We start from the raw sequence: 20,111 nt of genomic DNA on the forward strand, positions 1-20,111 counted from the left end.
CTCCGGGTAGGTTTCTTTGATGTTTCAGCGCGCCATTATATTCCCACTTTTTAAAAATTGAGATATAAATGACCCTAATAATTAAAGAGGCATTTCTTTCCAGAATGCGATTGCAAAAATATTTACTTTAATTTTGTAAGAAAGGCTATCGGCTTGGGTGGAGAAATTTTCATGCAGGATTTAGAAAGGGATATTCTACAATTGATCACATTTTCAGTTTGACAAGCGTATTTCAGTATTACATTTCAAAAAAGAAAGAGCTCTATGCCTTATTCGTTGACTTTAAGCCGCTTTTGACTATAATGCGGAAGGCGCTGTTCTTCGAATTAAGTAATATAGGTCTTTCCACAAAAATGCTTTGATATACTAAGTAGTCTCTACAAAAGTAACGTGGCAAGAATGTGGGAGGGGAGCACAATTTCAGAATGGTTTCCAACAGAAGCGGGTGTTAAGCAAGGCTGCCTACTTAGTCCATTACTGTTTGCTCTCTTCCTGGATGATTTGATGAATCACTTACCAAATGGTATTACGTTTGGGGGTATCCATATAAAGACACTTATGTACGCCGATGATAAAATAATCTTAGCTGAAACCCCTAAACAACTACAGAGAATGGTCGACAAACTGTAGGAGTACTGTAGTGACTGAGGTCTTACAATAAATACAAATAAAACAAATGTACTTATTTTCAGGCTGTCAAAAGGAAGGTATTGTAGAGATGAAAAGTGACATTTGTTTGGACAAGAGTTAGAGAAGGTTAAGCAATACAAATATCTAGGAGTACTTGTTACGCAAAATATATCGTTCCACAATCGTTTGGCGGGTAAACTTAAATCAGCAAAATTGGCTATAAACAGCACCTAGAGAACATTTTTGGGTAAAAAATGCATTCCTCTTAGTCATAAATACAAACTATTCGAAGCAGCGGTGCGTTCGGTATTAGGGTAAGCCTCAGAAGTGTGGGGGCTTGATTCTTACGAGGAAGTAGAAAAGTTGCTTAGATACTTCATCAAGGGGCTGTTCAGATTTCCACGTAATACACCGAATTATATGATTCATCTAGAATCTGGCCTCCTTGAGTTGTACATTGGTCTCTTGAAAACGCATTTCAATTATATATCGAGGGTTATGGAAATGGGTAATAATCGTTTCCCAAAGAAAATCGTAATGCACTTGCTTGAAACACGGTCCCAATGATTCCAAAAATGGGATGCACTTTCCAACGAGTTCGAAGAATCATGGCACCGCAATATTCTATCTAAGATTGGCACGGAGAGAAGGAACAAATTTCTATTCAGAGGTCGAGGTAGCGTAGAAAGACGAAGCTACCCCGGCCTCGAACATAATCTCTGTGAGCGTAATTATTTTAGAGATGATTTTAGCGGAGATACGCTCAGTATATTGTTACGGTAAGAGGAGAACTACTAAAACTAAATTACGAACTTTACGTTATGCATCCAGATAGGCCCTGTCCAATTTGCCACTCAAGAAATGAAGAAAATATTTCGCACTTTCTAAGTAGTTGTGCAGTGCTTAAGGAATATAGAATTTTACTCCTTAAATAAAGTGTATTAACACACCAAGAGGTTACTGAATGGTTAAATGGGAAAAACTGGATCACGTTGTACCATTACGTATAATCAGCGTTGAAATGTAGAAAGTAGATTTTAGATGAGCCATTTTAAAAGTTATAATTAAGAAACAGTTTATTATTAAATAATTTAGAAACAGTTTATAATAAATATAATGTTAAGAGATGAAAATTAAACATGTTGACACTGACGGCACTAAGCCAAAATTTAGTGTAAAAAAGTAGTATTTAAATAGTAATCATTATTCTATTGTAAATTTAAAACAAATAAACAACTACTACTGCTACTACTACAAAAGTAAAATACAATAATAAAGAGAAACAATATGTAATGTAAACAAGTAAACTCAAATCAAGCACGTCTCTTTGACACAAATATACTGCACAAAAAAAAAAATTACAAAACCAAAACCACTTATCTATATGTAAACATTTAAAATACAAAAGCATTTGAAAATTTGACATAAATTTAATTGTAATAGAATACTTCTACAAGCAGATATATTCTTTACAAATTGGTGGTGTAACACACGTATATACATATACATTGCATGCATCTAAGACGGTTCACACGCCACAGTGCATTTGACACTTTGGTTGCGTCGCTAGTATGAATGTGTTTATAATAAAAGCAACGCAAACATATTTACGTTCCCACAGCAAGACACGTGCGTTACTTGAGCTGCCCTTAGTAAATACGCCACTATCATTTACTATGTACATACATACATTTTGGTCGCTCATGCAATGTGTATGTACGTATGTTTAGTATGTAGGAACTTTAGTGAATAAGAAATTGTTTAGAATAATTTAGTATAAATAAGTCAAAAATTGTTTTAATAAAGACGATTACACTTGGTACTGCAATACGGCACCTTACAAACTTCTTTGAGTTTTACGTAAATTTATTCCAAATTTTACAATAAGTCGTCAACATATTTTGTTAGCAGTACTTGGGAGACGTCTTAATCCTGTTATCGTTTTTCTAAGAGTTCTTCCGTTATAATATCCGCAACCAATGGAGATGTTGATGATCCCATTGGCAGTCCTTTTAGCTGCGTGTATACCACATCGTGGAATTTAAAATACCTATTTTCCTGAATACAAAATTTTACAATTTCCATGAATATTTGTTTTGGTATTTTGGTGTGTTCCTTTATCGTTGACCATTTATTTAGAATTACATCTAATGACAGCTGTATCGGTATGCTGGGAAAAAGTGAAACCCCATCGAAGGAGACAAGTTTTTCGTCGCCACAAATTAGCGTGTTATTAATCCTTTCTTTAAAATCAACTGTATTTTTAATATTATAGACTGACAACTTATTTTCCATAGTTAACGAAAACGAAGTACAGGACACACTGAGCGCACTAAATTCGTTTTACAAACATATAAAGTTCACGATAGAGCTCGGAGAAAACGGAAACTTAGCTTATCTTCACTCAATAATCAATTAAAATTAAAGTGGTATAAAAAGCCAACCTCATGTGGACGAATCATCACCTTCAATGCAAAGCACCCCAAAACGATGATAATGAATACAGCAATGGCCTGTATACAACGAATGCTACAAATATCTGACGAAATATACCACAAAGAGATAAAGACAGAAATAAGATCATTACTAAAAGACAATGATTTTCCGAAATCGGTTATAAATTCTCTATTAAGGCGATCTTCAACAAAAACCCATCAAAATAGCTCAGAAAAATCGAAAATATTCAAATCATTAACATATGTACCTGAATTGTCAGAACGTGTAGCGAGATCTGATTGTTATAATAAAGAAAAAGTGAGAATAGCTCATAAAGCAATAAATACTTTAAAGAATATATTTAATAGAACTAAACAGAGAATTGCAACACCCGAAAAAGGTAACGTAGTTTACAAAATTCCATGTAACGGTAAAACAGATGAGCCATGTAATAGCACATATGTGAGTACAACATGAGGAAAGTTAAAAACCAGACTGTCACAACACAAGTCTGACTACAAGCAGTCCCAACTTTCATAAAACAGCCCTTATGTCACATTGTAAAAGTACCGGGCATTCTCCTAACTTTGACAGAGCAACTATACTTCAACAAGAACAACACTACGGGAAACGTTTTTACACTGGAAATGCTTCACATAATCAACGCACCTACAAACATAAGAATGAACTGTAAAACGGACATAGACCACAGCGCACATTTGTACAGGCATTTGTTGGAGAGCAAGCGACAACCATAGGCACATTAGACGGATAGGATATTTATCATGTATGTGATTTTTGTTTACAAATTTGTATGTTGTACATTGTTTTATATTGTGATGTTTTTTATGTTTTTAAATTGTCCTGAGGATTGTTACCGAAGTGTAACCGAAATATATTGACAAAAAAGACAAAACGTTTGTGTTTTAATTTGGACCTTGAGGCGGCAAAAAACATAGATTAAGAACATAAAGGCCGCTAAATCATTAAGAATGATTTTGTTGTTGACGATTTACTGCCTTCGTTGGAGATTGTAGGAGTTGTTGGCTTGCTAGGCTTTGCGTTACTTCTTTCGCTCTGAGTAGTCGTTGAGTGAGAGGGTGTTGTGTTTTCGTCTTCGTACGTTATTTGATTGCGGCTAGCCGAATAGTTTGTGTTTTTTGTCTTGGTTGCTGATGCGTATGTAGTGGAGTCGTGTTGATGACGCTCGTAAAAAATTAGTTTTGCTGCTCTGGTATCCACTCTTTGGAGTGTTTTAATGGCTTGTAATGCTTTTGTGTGGTGAATATTGGGCAGCTTTTGTTGAGTACAAAGTGTTTAGTGTCGTTCTGTTGGTCTTTTTCGCAGTTGAAGCAAACTGTTTTGTTGCTGTACTTTTCTTTTTCTTTGAGTTCATCTTTGGTATGAGCCGTGAGACCGCAGTTAATGCAACGGTCGGAGTTTTTGCTGTGCTTCGAATTCCAAACAGTTTGTACAATGAAGTGGGAGAGGAATGTAGAGCCCTATGTTAATTGATTGGTAGCCAATATTGATGCGTTCGGGTAAGTTTATGCAAGAAAACGTTAGGATTATAAGGCCTGTTTCCGTTAGGGTGTCACTAGACTTCTTCATAATTTTTTTTACTTCAATGACATTTTGTTGTTAGGGTTCAATTTTTTATTTTTTATTCTTCGCTTATTCCTCGGAGATCGTTAGAGTAAATGACACCTTTTCTAAAATGGAGCGATGTGTGTAAGAATACACATAGAGGTGGCAACCCGTAAATGCTCTTATACGTTAGCTGCTCCTATGCATATTAATGCATGCTCTCTAGTGACTTATATATATGTAGACATTATAGCATGAGCTAAACTGTAAAACTCAAATGAAGTCATTCAATAAAGTAGGTACAAGTAAAGATCTTACATAGCGCTGCGGACAAATCATTGAATCGTGTTCGTGTACTGAATATACTTAAATAAAATTTAAGGTTATACACGTGTGTGCAAAAAAAAAACTTATATTTTATTCAAGGAAAAAAAAGCCAAAAAGCTTTTATGACTAATACAACCAACGACACAAAGTAGAAGGAAGTTCCAACCATGAATCCACAAAGAATGATACCATCAAATTTGCCCCACGCCAATCCTGTTGGCTATAGCTGGAAACTTGGCGGACAATTGGAAAAATTTCAAGCAACATTTTTTGAAATATGGAGTAGCAATTGGATTAGTGAAACTAGAAAAAGAGGCGCAAGTGACAGTATTTAAGTTATTGGTTGGAGAAGGCGGCAATGAAATATTTGAAGTGCTAAACCTCTCCGAAAGTGAGGCTAAGTCCTTGGAAACTGTTTTAAAAAATTTTGACGAATACTGCATTCCAAAGAAAATATAATATTTGAACGCTTTGTATTTAATTCAAGAATACAAAAATATGGCGAATCATTTGAGCTATTTGTGAAAGACCTGAGGCATCTGGAGAAATCATGTGACTATGGTACATTGGAGGATTTTATTTTGAGAGATCGCTCAGTGATGGGTGTATTCGACAAAAAACTGCAGGAAAAGTTGTTGGCTGATACTGGCGCTGTCTGCCTGTGTGTCCCATTTGAAAGGTTTTTCGCAGATATAGCAAAGTTTTAGGGAAAAGTTATCCCGTACTCGCTGATTCGTATTCGAAATGGATTGAAGTTTTAAACATAAAAAGTAAGTCCGCTGTCGAAGTAATTTCGGCCCTTATGCCCGTATTTGCGACTTTTGGGATACCAAATAACGGCCACCGTCATGTGATGGTAGCGTGCTCCGCCTATCACACCGTATGCCCTGGGTTCAACTCCCGGGCAAAGCAACATCAAAATTTTAGAAATAAGATTTTTCAATTAGAAGAAAATTTTTCTAAACGGGGTCGCCCCTCGGCAGTGTCTGGCAAGCGCTCCGATTGTATTTCTACCATGAAAAGCTCTCAGTGAAAACTCGTCTGCCTTGCAGATGCCGTTCGGAGTCGGCATAAGACATGTAGGTCCCGTCCGGCCAATTTGTAGGGAAAAATCAAGAGGAGCACGACGCAAATTGCAAGAGAAGCTCGGCCTTAGATCTCTTCGGAGGTTATCGCGCCTTACATTTATTTTTATTTTTAAATAATTTGTTTCGGACAACAATCCTTTTAACAGCAATGCATTTAGAAGTTTTAGCAAAGAATATGAATTCAAAGTCATCTTCTGTTCACCAAATTATCCACAAAGTAGAGCTTTTGCAGAAAAGGGAGTACAGATAACCAAAAAATTACTTAAACAAGTAAGGACGGGACTGTCTTCGGCTGTGCCGAAGACTTCATACCTTTCATGAATGGGGCTGAACAATAATCTTATACTATTCGTAATCTCCGAATAATCGGATGTATAAGATAAGAAATATATAGTGAACAAATCTACATACCTAAACGATTTTTAAGATAAATATAAAATAAAAAATAGGTAGGTACTTTGTGTGAGGGTGCAAAGTTTCAAGTTTTTTGTGGTCTGCGTGTGACTACGAATCACGTGTTTCAACAATATATGACGTAAACGTAACTATTTGATGAAATTTTATGAATTTTGAAGCTTCTATCCGTAAAAAAGGGGCAAAAAAATACAGTTTATATGGGGTATATAATATATGTACCACCGATCTCTATGATTTTTTCAGACAACAATATATGCTATATACGTAAGCATTTGGTGAAATTTGAAGCTTCTAGCTGTTAAAATGGGGCAGAAATTTCGCAAAGTTTCTTATCTGAACAATCGGTTGTATGAGATATATACTATATATACCACCGATCTCAATGATTTTTTCAGACAACAATGTATACTATACACGTAAGCATTTGCTGAAATTGAAGCTTCTAGCTGTTAAAATGAGGAAGAAATTGCGCAAAGTTTCTTATCTGAACAATCGGTTGTATGAGATTATATATACCACCGGTCTCTATGATTTTTTCAGACAACAATATATGCTATACATGTAAACATTTGGTGAAATTTGAACATATCTAAACGATTTTCAAGATAAATATAAAATAAAAAATAGGCAGGTACTTTGTGTGAGGATGCAAAGCTTCACGTTTTTTGTGGTCTGAATGTAAAAACTATGACTACGAATCACGAATTTCAAAAATATATGACGTAAACGTAACTATTTGATGAAATTTGATGAATTTTGAAGCTTCTATCCGTAAAAAAGGGGCAAAAATGAGAGTTTATATGAAGTATATAAAATATATAGCACCGATCTCTATGATTTTTTCAGACAAAAATATATGCTATATACGTAAGCATTTGGTGAAATTTGAAGCTTCTAGCTGTTAAAATGGGGCAGAAATTGCGCAAAGTTTCTTATCTGAACAATCGGTTATATGAGATATATACTATATATACCACCGATCTCAATGATTTTTTCAGACAACAATGTATACTATACACGTAAGCATTTGGTGAAATTTGAAGCTTCTAGTTGTTAAAATGGTGAAGAAATTGCGCAAAGTTTCTTATCTGAACAATCGGTTGTATGAGATATATAATATGTATACCACCGATCTCAATGGTTTTTTCAGACATCAATATATGCTATACACGTAAGCATTTGGTGAAATTTGAAGCTTCTAGCCGTTAAAATGGGGCCGAAATCGCAAAAAAAAAAAATATATATATACCATCATACTATATATACCATCATATATATATTATATATATCACCGATCTCTATCATTTTTTGACACAACAATATATACGTAAGCAATCGGTGAAATTTGAAGCTTATAGCTGTTAAAATGGGGTAGAAATTGCGAAAAGTTTCTTATCTGAACAATCGGTTGTATGAGATATATACTATATATACAACCGATCTCTATGATTTTTTCAGACAACAATATATGCCATATACGTAAGCATTCGGTGAAATTTGAAGCTTCTAGCTGTTAAAATGGGGCTAAAATTGCGAAAATATATATATATACTATATATATATACTATATATACCACCATATATATACTATATATACCACCGATCTGTATGATTTTTTCAGACAACAATATATGATATATACGTAAGCATTCGTTGAAATTTGAAGCCTGTAGCTCTTAAAATAGGGCAGCAATTACGAAAAGCTTCTTATCTGAACAATCGGTTGTGGGGGATATATACTATATATACGACCGATCTCATAAATTTTCTATGGCAACAATATGTGCAATATACGAAATTATATGGTGAAGTTTGAAGCTTCAATCTGTTAAATTGAGTAAGATATGACAAAAATCCTCTTTTTATGAAAAATCGGTTGTATGGAGGATATATGCTATAGTGGTCCGATCCGGCCGGTTCCGACAAATGTCTAATCGGACACCCAAATACACCCGCTCGCCAAATTTTATGAAGACATCTCAAAACTTGAGGGACTAGTTTGCATACAAACAGACAGACGGACAGACAGACAGACGGACATGGCTAAATCAACTCAGCTCTTCAACCTGATTATTTCGGTATACTTAATGGTGGGTCTATCTATTTTCCTTTAAGGACTTACAATTTTGGGTTTCGTGACGAAATTAATATACCATTTCATTTTCATGAAAGGTATAAAAATGATCGGATTCCAAGAGTGACCTAAATCTGGCGCTTTTAGAGTACAGAAACAGCCTTGTGAAAGGCATGGATGCCTCGCCTTCACAACTGTTGATGTCGCGCATAACTCGAACCCCAATCCCAATTACAGAGGAATCTTTAAAGCCGAAAATAGTTACAGAGGTGCCTAACAGAATTGGAAAACAAAATGCACAAAATAAAAAGTATTTTGATAGACAGACAAAACAAAAATAAATGTTTAAGGAGGGGCAAAAGGCGTGGGTGAGGGCTAAAAATGAATGGGTAGAAGGGGTAATTATTGAAAAACTAAATACGCCGAGGTCTTACTTGGTCAAGTTAAGCACAGGAGAAGTGTATCAGCGAAACACACGGTACATAAAAGGGTCATATATTTCATCTTATGATGCAATGCAAGTTTTGCCAAACACACAAAACAAAGCTAATGATAAAAAAGAGGCAACGGCAGAACGTTCTCCTTATCTTTTACGGCCAAGATCATGGTTTCAGTCGACCACTGATTAAATTTTAAACTAAGTTCATAAATTTTCTAAATTAAAAATATTACTGTACGTTAATATATTCATCTATATTTCATATTCCATTTTCTTTAACCTACAGTGAGCTTGTGTATAAATTGAAAGATTGAAATTAAAGCTAAAATTTTGAGTTTGATAATATCATATATAATTTGCACATATGAATTATTATTCTTAAAGTTTACATCACTTCTTGGGAGAAAGATATGAATTTAAGAATGCTATTTTATTTTATATATGTATATATAAAACACAGAATTGTACGTAATATCTTGGAGGATATATGTAAGAATATACATAGAGGTGGCAAGCCGTTGCTCTTATACGTTAGCTGCTCTTATATATATTAATGCATGCTCTCTATTGACTTATATATATGTAGACATTATAGCATGAGCTAAACTGTAAAACTCAAATGAAGTCATTCAATAAAGTACATATAAATACAAATATCTTACAGTGTGTACACTAACTTCGACTCTTATATTTTCAGTAATTGCTGATAGTTTTGGAAAGGAGTAGCACAAAAAGGCAACACCTACAGACCAATTGCAAATCGAGCAACGGGGCATTCATATAGCTGAGTGGTTAGAGGCATCTGCCTTTACAATGGTATGATTGTTGGAGATTCGAGTTCAATACTCAGCTCCCGAGAAGCTAGCTGATGAAGAAGTAAAATTCAGAAACATGTCCTAGTAACCATCGCCGTTTGTTAACTTTGGAATTTTTCTCTAATATCAATAATAAAACAACTGTATAAAGCAATGTGAGGAAGTCTCGCTATTTAAAGGCAGATAATATCAAAGTGAAAATATTTACATTATTTTATTTTAACTGTGCAAAAAGTACTTATTCTATATAAGATTCATCTCCGGAAAACTCTATTTAATCAAGTTTACAGTATCCACATTTTCCTCCGAACTGTTTATAGAAAATCTAAAGACCTCGTCAACATCAAGAGGTACCGGTTCACCGTCGAACCAGCGAGGTTTAAAAATTCCGTGATCATTAAACAAACCACATTCTTCCGCAGGAAACTTAACACAAGTTTATTCAGTCGCGTTTAGCCACATGTAACTGACATAAGCTGGGCTTAATAATTTTTGCTCAAGGGATTTCCAGCATGGTGGAATAGTACTTGAGTCAAAGCCCTTAATTTTCTTCATAACTTTCTCTTATATTTTGTTGTTCCGTACATCCTTTGGAAAATTTGTAAACGTGCATTGTTGACACTGGCGCACCATTTCACATCCTATACATATTACAACTGAATTCTTGTAGAACTTAAATCTTTTTTTCATCACATACATCGGTTTGATCAGTCAGAAAAGTGAACGTTGTTGAAAAAGTTTATTACCTTCCAAATTTTAAAAGGCCTCGTTTTACCTCGATTAATAAACGACGCTGTATAATCCCATCCAGTGAAAGCATGATATGCTGGCAGAGCTAAGCACAAGGTTATAAGTTCTCTATTAAGGCGATCTTGAACAAAAACCCATCAAAATAGCTCAGAAAAAGTGAAAATATTCAAGTCATTAACATATGTACCTGAATTGTCAGAACGTGTAGCGAGATCTGATTGTTATAATAAAGAAAAAGTGAGAATAGCTCATAAAGCAATAAATACTTTAAAGAATATATTTAATAGAACTAAACAGAGAATTGCAACACCCGAAAAAAGTAACGTAGTTTACAAAATTCCATGTAACGGTAAAACAGATGAGCCATGTAATAGCACATATGTGAGTACAACATGAGGAAAGTTAAAACCCAGACTGTCACAACACAAGTGTGACTACAAACAGTCCCACAGTACAAAGTTTCATAAAACAGCCCTTACATCCCACTGTAAAAGTACCGGGCATTCTCCTAACTTTGACAGAGCAACTATACTTGAACAAGAACAACACTACGGGAAACGTTTTTACATTTTAAATGCTTCACATAATCAACGTACCTACAAACATACGAATGAACTGTAAAACGGACATAGACCACAGCGCACATTTTTACAGACATTTCTTGGAGAGCAAGCGACATCAATATACACATTAGACGGATAGGATATTTATCATGTATGTGATTTTTTTTTTTACAAATTTTTATGTTGTACATTGTTTTATATTGTGATGTTTTTTTAACACAAGTCTGACTACAAACAGTCCCAACTTTCATAAAACAGCCCTTATGTCACATTGTAAAAGTACCCGGCTGTTTAGGCAGGATGCCTAACTTTTCCGCATCTGATTGCGATCCCCCCAATGCAACTCTGCAAATCGATACTCGATACTCGACTTAATTTATAACCACCCATACCATCACCCTCATGCATGTGCATGCATGTACATGTACGTGTATGTGTGCTTTTTGTCAGCACTCATGCATATGCATGTCGGGGTTGATGTGTGGGTGCCTTTCCCCTCCAAAACGGAGGATTTTGCGGCTCAACGGTTGTAGCTTGCTATACAACCGGCCTCTTGGATTCTAACCGCCAACCAGCACGCATCTGCCGCCAACGATCTCTGCCGTTTTATACTCAGGTAATATTGTACCCTAGCTATTTATCTTTACTGAATAAACATCATCCTTTGTAACGAGAAATTCTCGTCTATTTGTTTATTTCATTATTCTACACGCCATATTCCCACTGAGATCGACCCCGGTGCGCCGACCTACGACTCAGGAGCATACGCACCCCGGCCGAACATTTGGTCCATCTTCACCAGGAATTTGGTATACAGTACCTATATACAGTCCACATCATAAGATCATAGCTGCCCCCACCAAAATTCAAAATTACAGAAATTGCCATAAAAAGCTATCCGGAGAATTTTGCCACAGCCAACAGCTATCCCACAAAAAGTTTACTATTTCACAACAGCGTCAAAACACTGAGCAAGCGACAGCCAGCTGAAGCCGCTGCAACACCACAAGCTACTTGCCACACCGGAATACAAATCACCAAAAAGTTCAAAGTAAGTGCAATATTTCTTGCCACATTTTTTTTTGGTTAAAAATAATAAATAAAAAGTGCGAAAAATCCATTTGAAGTGCCATACATGATTATAATTAACCGCGAAAAGTGTGAAAAAACTGTGTAGTGCCAAAAAGAAAATAAGTGCAAACGCGGATCATTAACGTTGTTAAGATTCCTTGTGACTATCTGGCCTGTCCCCCCACCAGCGGTAAAGCTCTCCGGACACAGCACAAGGAAGAGGTACACATAACCTCACTTTCACATAAAATTTCACGCCATTCGATTTAAATTTCCTTTGCATCACATTATTTTCACTAATTTCTCTAATTAATCTTGTTACCCATTTTTTGTTCTTTGTTGCATAAGATTTATTTCACGGTTTCACGCTTTTCGACGAGTTTATATCAACGCGAGCACTTAATTTATAATAAAATTGAAGGTTGAAGTGGCGAGTGGCCCCCTTTTACTTCGCACAAACACATTGGTGTTGATTCCCCCTGCTCCCGTTTTTAAGGCACAAAAAATCTGCAAAGTCAGACAAAAATAAACAAATTAAGAGTAATAAATCAATTTTGCGTAATTTTAATAGTTGTTGGTTGGGTGATTCGCTCAGGTTTTCAAAGTTATATCCCTTGGTTAATCTGCTCTCCACTTTTCAACCATGAACATGGACTCCTACATTAGATTGGCCGATCGAATAATCGAATTCGAGGCCGATTTTAATGACATAAATGCGGCTCTGCACACTATACACACTCTTGCAATACAGCAAAAAGAGTTGCAAGCTAAGTGGGAAAAAGCCGATACCGCCCTCGAGGAATTGCTTGACTCTGACACGCTCGATGCTAAGAAAATTGCAGCGGTCAAGATCAAGCATAAAGCGGCATATGCCGTATTCCTGAGATGCATGTCGAACATGGCTGAAATTCAAACTAAATTGAAGGAGGAAAAAGATAGTGCAGTCAAACCTGAGGGAGAACGCGCGCGCGAACATAGTATCCGCCTGCCAGCTTGTGATACTGAGGTGTTCAAGGGCGACTACCTATCTTGGCCAACGTTTCGTGACCTGTTCATGGCCATATACAAAAACAACAGTCGCCTAAGCGCGGTAGAAAAGTTGTTCAACCTCAATCAGAAAACTCAAGGTGAGGCAAAGGACATCGTCAAGAAATGTCCCTTGACAAATGAAGGCTTCGAAACAGCCTGGAAAAACCTATGTGAGAGATACGAGAATAAGCAGATTCTCGTAAATTCACAACTACAAATTTTGTTTAATCTAAAAAAGATAGATAACGAGTGCGGCAGCTCTATCAAAACCTTACAGCGCGACATAAATAATTGCTTGGCATCTCTAAAAACACATCAGATCGGTGTTTCAAATTGGGATGCGATTATTACCTATTTATGTTCGACAAAATTACCTGAAAATACGTTGGCTCTATGGGAGCAGAGCATTGACCACAAGACGGGCATATCCAAGTGGGAGCATATGGACAAATTCTTGTCAAATCGTTTCCAGACACTTGAAACCGTGTCTGGTTTTACAGGGAATGCCACTTCTAAAGTGCAAAAATCAAACACGTCGCGCCAGTCGACGGAAAACCCTACAAAAAGACTTGGTGCTTTTCAAACCAAAGTAACCAAGCAAACAACAAAATCAATGTGTAAAATGTGCAAATCTACGGAGCACAGATTACGCAACTGTTCACGTTTTTGCGATTTAAACCCGGTAGAAAGGATTAGATTCGTCAAATCCACAAATGGCTGCCTGAATTGTTTATCCCCAAGACACACAGTGACGAGGTGCACCAGTTCATACAACTGTTCCAAATGCCACTCTCGTCACCACACGCTCCTGCATGCGGGCACACTCCAGCAACCGGCGGTACGAAATCCCTTCAAAGATGCGGATAATGCCCCATCAACTTCGGCACAGGCAAGGAAAAGACAGGAATCGGGACAACCACCTTCCTCTGCGAATCAGAATGTCAAATCCTGTCATGCCAATTCCAGCACAGGCGTGCTATTAGGAACTGCTCGCGTACACATTCACCATAATGGTACCGACTTCTCCGCGCGGGCATTAATTGATTCTGGGTCTGAATGTTCCTTTATAACTGAAAGACTGAAACGCAGAATCAATTTGCCAGCGAGGAAAATGCATGCCCATGTTTCAGGCATCACAAATGCGGTGTCAGCTCAGGTGAAAGAAGCATCCAACATCGAATTACGTTCACCAGTGGATCCCTGCTTCAGCCTGACTACACCCGTACTAGTTCTAGCGAAACTCACTGGGAATCTTCCATCCTGCCATATCAACGCAATGACTATGCAGGCATTCCCAGACTTGATTTCGGCAGACAAGAGGTTCTACGTCAACGAACACGTAGACCTCATACTTGGCGGAGACATATATCCCCACATTATAATGAGCGGTATAAAAAAGAATGTGCTAAACACACTCTTAGCCCAAGAGAGAGTGTTCGGTTGGATACTAACCGGTCGTATCGAATCACCGAATCCAAAGAAGAGCATTATGTCTTTCTACAACGAGGTTGCGTTAGACAACCAACTCAAAGCTTTCTGGGAGGTAGAAAATGTACCCAAAAATAAAATATTAAATGAAGATGAAAGGTACTGCGAACAACTATTTAAAGAAACAACGCAGCGAAGTGAGAATGGAAGGTACACCGTGTCGCTACCATTCCGGCAGGATTACCCTAACAATATTAACTTAGGACCATCCCTGAAGCGTACATGCTCTCAATTCTTCCGGAATGAGGGGCGGCTAATAAAAAACCGTTGGCATTTACAAATTTATTATCATTAGTAATATACTACCAGAGATACCTGTCTACTACAATTTCACAGATTGTTCCTCAAAGCACAAACCTCTAGTAATTGAATCAAACTCACCCACTCATTCTCTGCCACAAAATCAGCAATAAAATTAGCAATATCATCACCTCATCGCCCCATAAGAACTACGTCCAAATCTAAAAGTATTTTTCGATTAAAAAAGTAATGTATCGTCGGGAGAAAAATGTACTTTAAATGTGATTATTCTTAAATAATCATTTAGGATTCACTTTACGAAACGCTTTATTCACAATTGATATCATTGTCAGAGTGAGCTTTAAATGTTTGGGAGTGATTCACAGGCATTTTCAGATCATGGTCATGAACATATTTTAATCGTTTTTGGTAGAGATGTATGGATGATTTTCGGATTGGATTATCATGTATTTATTCTTCATACCTCATAAAAAAATAAGATCTTCAATGGACAGTTAAATTCTAACAAGTATAATATTCATTATTCACTCAACTGATATAATCAGAAAAGATTCAGAAAGCTGAAGGAAAAATTATTAAAAATTGTTGATCCCCCAAAGTAACCACATTTAATTCGAATATGATTCCAAAGTATGATTGAAAAACTATATTCAATTTTTTGATCACCTAAGTATTCATATTTGATTATCTCTTTTGTTCAATTGTATGACAACTCATTATTCAGTCAGAAAGAGTAACCAGCTTGTATGGATAGGTGGAAAATTTCGGAATTGTGGTAAAGCTTGACACATCGTCCATTGCATTCAACAGAGAGTAGGCGATATTTGTAAATAAAATTGATATGTCAGACAGTAATTGCTAATATCCGCTTCTGTATTCAGTTATAGAGGTCCTTTTTTTCCGCCATCCTTACTTGTGGCTACAAGCCGCAGGAAGGGGCTCAGCGTATGATTGCGCAAGAATCGGTACCACCAAATCCAAATATACCACAAGGCTATTATCCTACCGGCGCACTTGATGCCTATCAAGGCACTGCAACTATTCACAGCAACAAAAATGCATGCTTTCAAAACCTTGCAAAAGGACCCATAAGCCGGTAAATTGGCAGAAACCACGAAAAAATAACAAGTAACTTTATGAACCGAAAATTTTTAGTCGGTTAAAAATATTTGTAAAACCAAAGATTGTTTATGCATATTAATTATTTATTTAATTGATTCTTACCACCAATTACATTCACGTCCTTAATCATTGTCCACGTCCTGTGATTGCAGTATCTCCAGACTAATATAATCTGGTGTGCCAACAGCGCTGCTCGACATCACCCAACCATTCGGTTCCATACGCCTACATGTACCAATTCCGGTCAGTTTTAAATGGCCACGACGATCGAGTAGCACCTTCTCTGGTTTCACATCACGATGCGCAAAACCCATATTATGTATGGTGTCAAGTGCGAGTACAACTTCCATTGTTAAAATATGGCCCATTCTTCTGGTATTGCTTACCTGGATATAGGCAAAACGTCGGTGCGCCGCCATGCAGGTGCATATCCGGACTCGGCGATCCCAGTTATTGTTTCGCTATCGGGGCTATGATATTAAGTTATGTATCTACCCAGAATTAAAAATTTATTATTTATCTTAGGGCGTTTGTTCAAAAGCGAACAAATTTATTTTGGTGTAAGGTACACATCATCGCGTACTGGAATCACCGTCCGTAGCCAGTTTAATTAATTTTCTTCATCCCCTCAAAAATCACAGCTTTTCAGACGTATTTTGTTGGGTGTAGTATAGGCTTCCATAATTAACGCATATGCAAAACACTACGTGACACATTTAAATATATTTTTAGAGCCTTTCTGATTTAAGTCTGATAAACCGACTTTATTTCTAGTTATTTTCATGTGCACGTTTTTGGTTCATCGCCTTGAATGGTCGAGTGTGGATTTTGAGCAGTTTTTATTATTTTTCCTTTATTCGTCGACTTTGATGTTTTTAATCTCGTTCCAGCACTTCAACTGATTTGGTGTTTGATTGTGTTCTTATTAATTCCACCATGGGCTTATGTTCATACATTTCGATTACACTGACACTTACGTTTTTAAAAAAGGGGTGTATCCGCTTCATACTTTCACTCCAAAAACTTTAAGAGCATAGCACCAGCCACATTGTTAATTATGAAAGCGCCCCCGAAACAAACAAAAATTGTAGCACCCAGAACGATTAAGTTGTTATTGAAACGCTTTATGCGCTATTAAGGACTCAACTGCTTAATATATATTATATATATCTATTGTTATTACAAATCATTTAGTGGTTCCTTAAATAGCGAAAATTCCTCCCACAACAACGTACCTAGCCATTGCTATGCAGATTTCTCATTTGCTAAGTCCATTTTTGTTATTAAACGTCTCTGGCAATAAGAACACGGAACAACACTGCGTTTGCCCACATCTTTCATTAGATGCTCGTCCAGCCTATCTTTAAAACGAAAAAAAGGGATAACCACAATGGGGGAAAATATACAGTGTCCTTTTGTGAACTGTTTCATTATGGTATTTCCATTCATCATAAACTTTAAAGTATTCATTACAATTGATGCAATGGTAACGTGTAGTAGTTTGCTCTGTATGTGTAGTGATGAAGTGACGCCTTAATGTAAAAGTTCGTGTAACCGATTGCTCACATAGTGGATCAGGACATTTGAAGTTACGTGGCCAATATCGTTGTTGGATATGCTCCAGTAGATGTATTTCGCACACATACGCCTATTCAGACTCATTGCATAAATATCGCTTATCTTTGGGCATTATTTTATGAACGAGTTCAATGTGACGATAAAGAGTGGGCTTCCAAGAGAAACGCTGGGTACAATGCGTGCAAGCGAAAATGTTGGGGTCATATACTCCATTCACTGTGCGCCTCTGTCCTGTTATATGTTTACTTGTCTTCGTGCTGAAGTTGCACTCCTCACAATTGAATATTACCACAATCGCAGGGTCTCCATCTTTCATACGCTTCGCTGATGGCTCACTTTGTGGTGATATCGTAACGTCTTCTTCCTTTTAGAATCGATCGAGCCTACTGTATGATGTCCTGGTGCTGGATTTAGTTCGGTATCGCAATTGTGAGGCATTCATGTGCTCTTCACTTTTTTCATAACATTAGAATGCGCGTTTAATGTCTGCCTTTGCAAGAGGTTTTAACTGTGAACGTTGATATTGAAAGTTCTGTTTGGACTCTTGGCATTGTAATATAATGTTTTCAGCAATCAGAACAGATGCAGCACATTGTGAGAAAAATGGGCTTGTGGTTCATTCATTCATTGGAGATATTAACTCCCCGTTACGTATAACTTGTGGTTAATATTTCTTTTTCTTATACGTATAGATTGTAAAATTATCTGGACTTCGTTTAAAACAAATTATTTTCCTGAAAATAAAGGAAAAAATTGATTAACAATAATAAATAAAAGTATATTTATGTAAGTACCAAGTACAAAAATTTACCTACCATTTTTTCGTTCCTAAGAATCTTCAAACATGTACGATGGCCACGCGCCGTAGTAAAAGAATGATAAGACGGTTTAAATCATTCTGTTTATGTCCCGTTTGTTTCAATTCTGTGGAATTTACATTATATATACGGGTGTGTATGAATGTTCATTTGTTTTGTCTTTTCCCGTTGGCATATTTGTAACAAACGTATGTACATAGGTATGTATGTATGCCTACTTGGTTCGGCACATCCTATTAGTGTTGCACCAAAAGAGGCAACCGGGTACCGAAAACCGCAAGACATCACAGTCGGGACTGACGCGTTTTTCTATTTTTACCCAGGTGGGCGTCTCATGCAGTACCAACCAGTCATACACAACAAAGGAATTCAAAAAAAAAGGGAAACCAAAACAAAGACAAACCTCTCCTTGCACAAAAAATTTTACATTTTTTTTCCAAGGAAATTTTTTTTGTTGTTTCTTTTACCCTTTCCGTTTTTTGGGTACTGTTTTCTGGCTGGGGGGCAGGACTTGTTGTTTTTCAACAACAAACATCACAAACAGTCATTATAAGGGCTCGGTACAAAAACAATCCGGGTCCCGAAATAAAAGAATCCCGACACGACAAAATCCCGAAATGGAAAAAAGTCAACTGTTTCTACTGGCCTAGTGTGCTACTGCCCCAGTGACGTAGTTTTTTTTTCAAGGGCAAGCAAATACATATATTTATATATATACTCGCACACCACAAATTCACCATACCAGCTGTCAGCTAACCAATAAATATACGACAGGGTTGCATGCAGTCTCAGAATGGTACGTGCAGATAGAAAGCGTCATGGAGAACGCATCGCCAATCTGCATGCAAGCACCGGCAGTTGAATTTAATTACGATTTGCGCTGTTCGTCATGAGCTGTCGCACAAAATTAAATCCATACCTTCGTCAGCCTCTACGCTTCGTTTTAAACTCGGTTTATTCATCTATTTTAACGTACGGTTGTTAATAAAACAACACACGTATCACGAAAACAAGTAATTTTGCGCGGGTGGCTTGGAATCACGCCCGTTCCAACCTCCCACATATCGCAATCTTGCTGGTTTTGTTGAAATACATAAGCTGCTCGAAATCACAGCACTAACTACTTTGCAAAAACGCTCTCGTCACTCCACATCATTTGACTAGTCATTTTACGGTGATAGGGTATATTCGTAGTCACATTTGCATGGGCGTGGGTAGGTTTTGTGACCAGGTGTTTTGTAGGGTAATAATATAATACACAACTGACGAAATACATGCGATGCAGCGAAAACGCGCATCACCCAACCAACCTCACGGCCACTCGCCCTGGCACATCCATAAAATGCCACAGTCGCCCTGAGAGCGACACGACACGTTATACGCTGGAACGGAGACCTCGGCCTCTTCGTCCAGCCCAGAAAAACCTAAAAACCCTCGAGTCTGGAACGGCGACCTCGGCCTCTTCGCCCACCCAACACAAAAAAACCGCAAATCTGGAATGGAGACCTCGGCCTCTCCATCCGAAACGACAAAAACCAAAGAATAACAAAAAATGGTGCCACTCTGGAACGGAGACCTCGGCCTCTTCGTCCATCCTTACTGGCCATCGACTATAGAT

The 20,111-nt window shown here is 37.1% G+C and overlaps 1 pseudogene; it reads right to left on the reverse strand.

The window, feature by feature from the left end:
* Positions 1 to 18,376, reverse strand: part of LOC137234593 (zinc finger protein 254-like) — a 346,122-nt pseudogene extending 327,746 nt beyond the window's left edge.
* Positions 18,377 to 20,111: the final 1,735 nt, after the last annotated feature.

This window comes from Eurosta solidaginis, chromosome X (assembly GCF_040869045.1).
Source record: "Eurosta solidaginis isolate ZX-2024a chromosome X, ASM4086904v1, whole genome shotgun sequence".
Taxonomy (NCBI): domain Eukaryota; kingdom Metazoa; phylum Arthropoda; class Insecta; order Diptera; family Tephritidae; genus Eurosta; species Eurosta solidaginis.